The sequence below is a fragment of the Numida meleagris genome, chromosome 6 (genome assembly GCF_002078875.1).
Source record: "Numida meleagris isolate 19003 breed g44 Domestic line chromosome 6, NumMel1.0, whole genome shotgun sequence".
Taxonomy (NCBI): domain Eukaryota; kingdom Metazoa; phylum Chordata; class Aves; order Galliformes; family Numididae; genus Numida; species Numida meleagris.
Window position 1 is genome coordinate 26,873,868 of NC_034414.1, and position 10,138 is coordinate 26,884,005.

The 10,138-nt window shown below is 41.3% G+C and overlaps 1 protein-coding gene across 1 annotated transcript in view; it reads right to left on the reverse strand.

Moving 5' to 3' along the window:
* PAPLN (papilin, proteoglycan like sulfated glycoprotein) overlaps positions 1-9,738 on the reverse strand; it is a 63,961-nt gene extending 54,223 nt beyond the window's left edge. The window contains exon 1 of the mRNA XM_021401536.1: positions 7,908-9,738. The gene's annotated coding sequence lies outside the window, so the exon portion shown is untranslated. The remainder of the gene's footprint in view (positions 1-7,907) is intronic.

A 10,138-nucleotide genomic window follows, 5' to 3' on the forward strand; every position in this document is an offset into this window, starting at 1 on the left:
ATTGAGGTGAGTGCATATTAAATGGGTACTGCTGAACAAGATATCGCTTCTAAACTTATCAATTAAGTGCTTTTGCTAAGAAGCAGGCATTCTCTACAGGAGCTGCAGTGCTGGGATTTCAGCCGTTACATAGACAGAGGTCTGCAGCAAGACTTTGGCTTTCTTTTTTATTATGCTCCACAAGTACCTTTCACAGAAACAAGTCACTAGGATTCCTTACTGCCAGAGGCTGTTTTCAAAGAATATCTAAAGATTTGCATGCTCTACAGACTTGGCTCCAGTTTAACTAGTTAAGGATGTCTAACACTTTTATAGCATCGGCTCTTTATTTTTAAATTTCATTTGAAAGCAGCATTATTTCCATTTCTTCAACTGGAAACCAAGTTGGGTTCAAGTCAGGAGATTTAGGTTCCATTCCCAAGTATCTCATGACTTGCTGGGCAAAGTATTTTTTCCATTTATATTAATGCCCAGTTTCTTAGATAATTGCAGTAGCCTATTTAAAGGAAACCAACAGCCATTTCTATACTGCAGCCTAGTGCCTTAGGGCATTTTATTCAGGGCATACCTTCAAATCCTTTTGAGCACATGATAACACTGAACTGTAATCCGACATTCCAGGTAAGCGTGCTGATGACTGAATGACACAGGAAAGAAAGAAGGGCCTCTGGGATGTCAAACCAAGTCCACTGCTATCAGGAATACTACAGCACATCATTCCTTCTATCAGATGCACAGGGGTCTGAAAACTGCACATTTTTTAATACACTTTTTTTTCCTTTTAAAGATAAGACAGAATAATCAAATTTGATTAAATCTGAATTTTCTTCAAATCTGAATAAAGTACTATTAACTCAGTCCTTCTCAGACTCCTACTCAATATCACAGGTTAGGTATGCCATTTAACCCTCTGAATCACAGCCTCTCAGTATATAGAATGAAAACCTTTCTTAATCCCTCAGGAAAAGAGGCTCGATTTCCTGTGCTGGAAAGCATGTTGCAAGCCTGCACACCAATCAGCTATGTATTACAATATAACTGCATAAAAGTCTGCCGTCCTCTTGTAATAACTCATCCAATCCCCTCTCCCTCCTCCACCCAGGAACTCTTTCAAGACTTAGTAGAATAGCTGATCTAGTATATCTTCTGTACAGGCACTGTTACTAGCAGAGATCTTTTTTTTGTGGTTTGCCAGTGCTAGGTTCCAGTAGAGTGCATGAGAGTAAATAGTAGTAAGATACATAGAGAACAGACTCCAGTGTTCATAGGGTTATTGGTACACATCTCTGAGTGCCCTAATCCAGGGCCTTGATAGCTGCAAACAAACAGGCAACTGGACACAAACAGACCTAATCTTCTGGAAGAGTCACCTTCTATACTGTCTTCATATTTCCCTGTGATTTTTAATCTAGAGGATTAAACTGCAGCTGCTGACCTGCACAAATTCTGCAGGAGATACTGTATTTCTGAAATCTGGAGATCTTTCCAAAGGCAGAGTTTCATGAAGCACTGTTATGAAAGGAAATAAGTACCACATAGGGTTCTTTCACTTCTTTCATGAAGGAGTGTTAGAGCTGTGAATTATGAAGTTTTGGGGACTTGTAGGTGACTCCTAGGTTTTCCTTATGTTTTCCTGGCTGCATAGAAGCAGTCCACTTTTGCTTGCTCTAAGGTTCAGTAAGCAAGTACTCCCCAGCGAGTTTGTGCTCCTCTTCGTCTATACACTTAAAAATCCCAGGATACATCTAGCTTTTGCTTTCAATTCAGCAACATGGTTTCTTGTTCAGTGTGAGTTACCAACAAAGGATTCCTATCCATCAGCCTGTGTGCTCACGGGCATCATTTAACTCCCTCCCCCTCACCCAAGCACACTCTTGCTAAGTGTCAGAAGAGGTTTCCTGTAATTAAAGTATAAGCTTCATTCCTATCCAGCCTCCCTTCTTGGGCGCTTCCATTTAATACAGCCCAGATCAGTGAAAATAGTCATCAATATTTTGCTATAATCTGTTCCAAGAACAGACCAACTCACAGACACGTGGTCTAATTGGGTCCCCTTCTCTTAGACTCTTCCTGGCAACTAAGCCAATTACCGTGCTGTGCTCTCTGAGACAGACTTCAAATAAATTGGCTTTTTGTATTCAAAGAATTAGATACCTCTCTTCATCCCTTTCCAAGATGAAGGAAATGGTAAGCCTGTCACTTTGTATTTATCTTGAGTCTCATCCAAATCAGGCAATACTTCTATTCAGAACTTCTATTCATGCCAACTTTCTGAACACGCTGATGATGCTACACACACACACACACACACGTTTCAGGTCCTCATCCTTAGGCCATTTAAAGAAGAATAGCACACACTGACAGTGTTGGCGTTCAAAAAACAAAAACAACTTCCAAGTGCTGTGACTAACTCCAGACAAATATTGTTTTGAAAGGCACTCCAAAATACTGCATCTCAGGATCCAAGCAAACGCACTGATCCATTGCTAAGACTGCATTTGGATATACAGTTATTTGCATATAAAATCAGAGGGCCGGCACATAATAGGACTTAGGTTGATTTCAGACCAGCCCAACTACTCCCAAGTTTAACCAGTGTAAGCAAAACCAGGACATAACTGAGTCTACTGGAAAGGAAGAGGGGGCTATATTAATTTTTTCTATCACTGGATAATGCATCCAGTTTTTCAAAAGTCTTATCTCAAATCCTAGGATATTTACGTAAAATCACAGCTTTCCTTAAAATTAGACACTTAGAATACTAATTATTAAGAAACTTAAGATAAGACCACCACAATCCCATTTTCTTTTTCTGCATCATGGATTTAAATATTACATAGGGTGAATTTGGCAGCCACACAGAGAATCTCATTTAGAAAGATTAACCTGGGAACACAGAGAGATCTGGAGGGTCCCCATTAGTCCATTCATTGCTGCAGAGGATTTACACTAGAATAATTTATTTTTAGCAAGCATGCGCACACACTCAAAACATAACATATACATGCATTAAATGAAGCAATTCCTTATCCAGAACAGATGATCCCTCAGCTGTTTGTTTTCTTTTTATTGTTGATTTTACATTTTAATTATATATAAAAAGTAGAAGAAAGCACAGGTGGTAAGCAGATTTGGGCTAGAAAATTAATTCCCAAAGAGAAAACAGTTTTAGTTCTTATACAGACAAATACAGTGATTAATTATTTTTTTTGCTTCCCAAGCTGTCACTGATGATCAAGTAGCAAAAGGGTCAAGGCTGGTCATTTATATTCAGATTAGATTTGAAAACAAAAAGGACAGACTCCGATCTCCCAAATGTTTTCCAGATATTCCAATCTACTCCACCCAAAAAAGCAAAAATAAAAGTTTAGAGCACACAAACGTAACAAAACTTGTTGTCACAGCTCCTATTTACAGTGATTCATAGTGATTCACAAAGCTGTTCCCATTGATGTCCCAGTACTTTGATTGCCAAACAAAAAGCAACCCTCTACTTGGAAGGCCTGGACCAGAGCTCTGTCAAATTAATCTGAAGATTTTAATTTTCAAAGGCTTTGGATCAGGCCCAGACTGAAGTGGCAGTGGACAGAGCAGAGAAAGAACAATAACTAGCTAAATATAGGCCCAATCTTGGTGTTTTATAACCAGTGACAAAATGACAATTATTTTCACTAGTGCTGGACTGAGTCCTAAAAGGTCTTGCTAAACTGTTCTGCCCCTGCCTGAAGTTCCATGGAAAAACCAAAGCACACAGGCTTCGCTTTCCCCTTGATGATGACTGCCTGCTCTCCGTATGGTTAGTCTCCCCCACCCCAGCACACTGTGCCTGTGTTCCTGATAAAACACAGACCCTGAGTCCTCAGAAACAGATACAGCATCCCTGCTTCTCACAAACTTCAGCCCTTGTTAGAGGAGGGAGCTTGCCCAGCAGCGATAACAGTACAGCAAAGCTTTGAAGGGAAGAAGGAAGCTGACAACAACATGGCCAATATAAAGAAAGATTCTCCTGGAACTATTCCAGCTCTTCTCTGTTTACACATCCAAGCTTTTCTCTCAGTAATCTCTCCAGACTCCCCTCAGAGATCTCTCGCTATTCACTGTGCAGTCAGAAGTCACCTGCTCTTAGCTGGACTTGGCACTGACTACACCAAATGCCATTTAGGAAAGACAGAAGAGAGAAAAGTTGAAAGCAAAACTTCTCACAAGCAATTCCCACCCCCACGCCCCACATACATTTATCCTTCTAACCTCCAGTCCACTTATACACATTACTTCTGCTTAGGAAAAGTAATTTCAGTGCCAAAACATGCTCTTAGGTTAAAAAAGTGTTATATTCAGCAGAGATTTAACTGTAGCATGGTGAACATGGATTCATTAAGATTTAAGCTCTATTGAAATGGAAATTGAGACAGAAATCTTTCCAGTTCTTTACTTCACTTTGGAATTATAAGAAGACAAGATCGACTGCAATAGCATTAAAAGATCCTCTGGACCAACATGCCCTTGATAGCAAGTACTTGGAAGCTTGAGGCACAATGTTGGCTCTCATTGATGCCCTTCAGTGTCAGGCAGAAAGGAAGCTGACACTCATCTAAGGACAGCATCACAGCCTGGCTGTGCACAGAAAAAAGCTAGCAATGGAACAGAGCAACAGGGGCTGTCAAGACGATGATCCTTCCCTCTGTCTCGACAGTCTCACAGCACAACCCTCTCCAGTGGCTCACGGCAGAGACAGTTCTTTTCCTGGATTCTGTCCTTGTGCAACCCCCACAGGGCATGAGAAGGTGCCCAGATCCTGGCAGCCGTTGCTGTATGCCTATGGCTCAGATTTCTGACAAGGGACTCTGGAATGAATTTTCCCTCCCAGCATAATGAGACATTTAGTTATTAACAAAAGAGCCTTCTGGGGCAGAACTCCAGCTGCATCTGAGATCTTGCCTCCACAAAGAAATTTTTTTTTTCCAGCACACAGGTTTAGTCTGAGGAGGAAGGAAAAGAGTTGCTTTAAAATACCGATCCAGGGATTTTGGGTTGCAGCAGTTGAAGGTTTCTGTTTATTCTTAGAGCAGGTTCCTTCTCTTTCCTACTGCTTCACAGCTGCCGGTTGAGCTTCTGTGCTTGCCGCTCCTTTGCCTCAAATGCAAACTTGGTGTCCTGCAACTGGGCAATAGCCTCCTTGGCTTCCTTCAGGTCCTGACAGATGTGCTCGTACTTCTCTGTCAGCTCCTTGTTCTCCCGGCGCAGCTCCTGTACCACCTGGTTCACCTCCTCTGTCTGCTTGGTGCAATGGATCTTCAGCTGCTCTACCTCAGAGAGCATGATCTCCATATTCTTGACTAGTGACTCTAGTTTCTCTTTTGACATGGTGTCAGGATCGGTTCTATTCAGTCGTCCTAACCCAAACCCAAAAGGGATAAAGAGAGCAACCCTGTGTAACATGCACCAGGAAGCCTAGCACTCAAGTCTTGTGGTCTCTTTTTATACTGCCTTCTGCTCATCCTCCTCCCTTCCCTTTCCTTCCCCAAAGTGTCTCTAATCTTCTTTGCTTGCTTAATCTACTTATTTTTATTGCGCTGTAGAAGGGCTGACAACCCCGCAGTAACATATGTGCTGTGCAGCAAAAGCCAGAGCAATAATGAGACTTTATGCGATCTCCCATAGAAAAACAGCTTTCATCTGAAGAATTCTCTTGGGAAGCCCATTAAAGTACAAAGAAAAGTCTTCAAGCCAGACACCTACTCCCGTCCTGCAAACCCAGTCCCAAGAGTAGAGCCAGTCTTTCATCTTAGATATATTGAGGTAAGCAATCTTACAGCAATAGAAGCCAAGTGTAGGCAAAGAAGAGAATTAGTGTCAGTTTCTTCGCCTCTCTCCTAATCCTAGGGTTTGGGTGAGATGAAAGGTACAAAACAAACAATCATCCTTCCCCCCCCCCCCCCCCCCCAGAAGAAGCTCTATCCAGCAACTAACCCCACAACAGACTGTGCCCCATCTTTTATTGAAGGAGTTCACAAAATTTATTCTCCTGGTTATGACAGTCAGTGGCTACCACAGTTGCCATTATCATCAGCAGCAGCTGGACTGTGTACCACCTGAAAGCAGCTTGTGTTCTCCCAGTGACATAAAGGCTAGAGATTATAAACTCTGGTTCCACTCCTCTTGAAGTCACTTCAACTTTACCTGTGACACTGGTTCAGAAGTAACATACCAAGTGACCAACACCAAAGGGCTTCCCAAGATACTTCCAAACCATAGCTGGGTGCTGCCTGAACACATAAAAATTTCTTCTTGGGCACACATGCCACCCTCAATGGTCTCAAACTGCCGTTGAACACTACCGTGAACCTGTGAGACTCAGGACTGAGGAATGAGTCTGACAATATACTGATTACTCAGGTCATGTCAGGCAGCAGGATGATCCCAGCAGCCACAAGGGATTGAGAGTCTGGCTGATTTTCAGGAGTTTGATGCAGACTGTTTTATGCATTCAGAGATCTGATGTAACAATATTATCCTGGAAAAAATTAATTCAGTTGAAAAGGTGTTATTGTGTGTAGCTCTCTAAGAAAGAACCCATGCAATTAAACATTGATTGCCTGGTCAGAGGGCATACACCACAGTAAAGACAAGAAAACCGGCTTGCCCTTGGATAACTTGCAAAGTAAGACCAGACAACAATGTTTCTCTCCTTCCTCCCCACATCAGGAACATTTACTCCAGGCTGAGCCTACATACTCACAGAAATGCAGTCCTGTGTTACACATAGACATGGATCTGTCCTCACCTCACAGAAGTTACAGTTCAGTGCACAGTATTGCATGAGGACCTTTATTCCTGCCTACTGTTCTGCAGCCAGTTCCCTTAAAAAAGACCCCTAGGTAAGATTCTGTAGCCCCATCACATACATCCACTACCAGATTGAAAGAGAATATACGTTTACATGCATAGCTCCTAGAAATACCTTCTTCCTCCAGTCTTTGACCTTTAACCAAAAGATTTCATTTTTTTCAACTATGGAGAGTTTCAGATGCTTCATCTCACAATTCATTCCCCCCTTTTCCCCTTTCTACGCTCAAAGAAATGAAGCTTTTTCTTCCGGGAATTTTACATCTCCTTCAGCACTGGATGAAAGCACTGCTGGACACTGGCCAGCTCTGACAGTGTTCAAAGGCCTAGGACTTCTCACAGCTGGAGGTTAAAGAGTCACTCACAAAGCCAGCCATCCTACTGCCTCTCACACAAGTGCACCAGTGGGCCCCTCTCATGCTGGCAGATGGAGCGTTTTGCACTGCACTTTGAAATGAGAAGAAAGAGTGACATCCTTCAGATGAAAAGAGAGTGGGAGAATCTAAACATAATTAGAATATGTCCTAAAGCCCTTGAAGAAACATTTGCACTGGCTGTCAGCCCAGATCCCACGTGATGCACATGGCACTGGAATAGGCTGGAACACGTTGCAGCATTACAAAACAGCAGGTCTTCATTAGTGAGGAATCTTCCCTGTCTAAACAACTGTACACACAGCACCCAAACATTTTAAATCAAGCAGAATTACAACGATGTATAAGGGGAGTGCCATAGCGGTAACTCACTTCGATATTAGTAATTGATATGCCACTTCTCACTATATTACTCTCAAAATTTAAGTTGCCTTGGATACAGACAGAATCTAGGCAAGAGAAATGGGTAAGAGACGCTACTAAAATAGCAATGTAACATGAAAACAAGGACAAGTTTCTGACCAAGAAAGATAGGAGTTATTAGGGTTGGTTTGATTCAAAATCTTCTTTGACAAAGAAAGACAGGAATTAAAAACATGCTTGTTTAAATTGTAATTGAGAATGATGCAAAAATCAAGCTAGAGAAAAACAATAATGAAAATCTAACACAAACTGTAGTTTTTTTACCTTTAGTCAATGCTGGACTCTACACTTGTAGAAGAACTGGAGGCAGAGGCAAACACCAAGAGTGGATTAATCTGGGAAAAAAGCAGAACAGCATACCTGGGAAAAACAATACAAACCACAAGAATTCAGTGCACAATGACATGTAGCAAACAGCAGAGCTAGAGGTAGAGGGGAAATAACCAGACTGGCAGATGGGAATTTACGATGTAACGTAGCAGGGGAAAATTAAACACTCTTAGGCTCTACTACATAGAGACATTGCACCATAGAGGGATGAGGTACCTTCAGCATCTCTCTCCCTCCACCCCACTGGAGGAGGAAGGTAATTTTTCATTCTGGACATCTTAGTATAAGGGTTTAAAAAAAAGTTTGAAACTGAGACAAGTGACCAGAGAAGATGTTGATTTCAAAAAATCAGCAGAATTTAGGAAGCAGGTTTAGGGAAAATGATTAAAAACTTAATGGCAAGATATTTCTAGGACAGTTTTCCAGTTTTGCCCTGGTTCCTTCATATTCTAGGGAAGACATCTCAGCTGGAAGGATGCTTCTATAATTATTAAGGGCCTGACTCTGTATTCAGCACTCTTAAAATACCAATGATTTCTATGCACTCAGACAAATGGTGCCAGTCTGGTTATTTCAGAGTTACGTGAAATCAGGAAAACTTACTGTTCAAATTCTCGCTATAATATAGACTACTACATTTAGAGACAACATTCCTAAAAACTATTTGCCTGCCCTTGCATGTTTTTCTCTATTCCATCATTCCCACATGCATGTGGATTCAAGATATAAAAAAGCAGGAAAGGCAGAGATAATCAAGAGCAAAACAAAGGATCAACCATGGGGAACACCCACTCCTGCTATTGTGAATGGCAGAAAAATTGTAGAAAACATTGGTGGAAGTGAAACTTCTGGTGCTTTCCCATAAGGACTGGGAGCTATCACATCTGACTGCAATACCATACCCAACTATGCTGATTTTAGCACTAGAAGCAAGTGAGAGAGTATGAGGTTGCCAAACTGAGCATGGTTCAAGTGAGAGATGAGTCTTCTTCACAAGTCTCTGGGCCAAAGAGAATCAATCATTCCTATTACCCAGAGGAACACACAAGCCAGAAATGCAGGTTTCTATCATGAGCACACCTGCGAAAGACTCTCAGGAGGAGACACAGAAAACATACCCTTTAAATATCTGTTTGAAAGCAGACTGCAAACATTCCAGTTTCTAGATTATTTCAGAGAGGTTCTGGGAACATTTGCAGAGTAAATCAGTAACCTATCTCACTCTCTCTCTAGTGTTTTCTCAGCAACACAAGGAGGACAATGTTCACTAACCTAGATTTTTACATGGGAAGAGAAAACTGCTAACCCCAACAATAAAGGCTTCTAAATTACTGCTTGGGCTGACACAGGCAACCACTCAGTATAAACCCCGAGGAATAAGAAGTACAGCTACAAACCAATACCTCATCTCCTCAGGCATACACTATCTGCTTCTACTTTTATCAGAGAACTGCAGCAGGAGACAGCAACGTACTGTCTCATAGCAGCTGTTTTAAGCTTATCATCCCCAGATAGCAGTGATCAGTATTTTAACTATTTGTATTAATACATTCAGCATATCTAGCTCTAGTGATAGCGTTACAGCTCTCAGCACTGTTTTCTCATGCAGCCTTTTCATTTATCCCTGGCTTATCCCCAGCAATGCGCCTCACAGCCAGTGCAGTATGCATAAGCTCTGTGCTTCTCCAGCTAGGAAGTCCATTTGGGTAAATGCATTACGCAAACAAACTCATTACAAGATTAAGCATAAAGAGCTCTCATCTCTATAATTATAGTAAAACCATTTGAAGAAAAAAAAACAACACTAAAGACCAAGTAGCACCTGGAGGCACTGACCGTTCCACTGAGAGAATGGGAGACTTTTGTACCTAGCTGTTCAATTTGTTTCCAAGAAAAGAAAAACACAATTACTATGCATGTTAAAATACTCCACTGTGTGAGACCGATATAACAATGATCTCACACCATAGAGCCTACAGACTACAGATAAAATCTGCTCATATTAATGCACAAAATTAATTTTAGCAACTATCATAAGTACTAATCATATCTCACACTATTTGGCAGAGGTTGAGTTTAGCTCAGTGTAAAATTACATGATTTATAAGTTCAAGCTTAAAAGACTGCACTAAAACGATACTCATACAAAATTCTGACCAAAATTA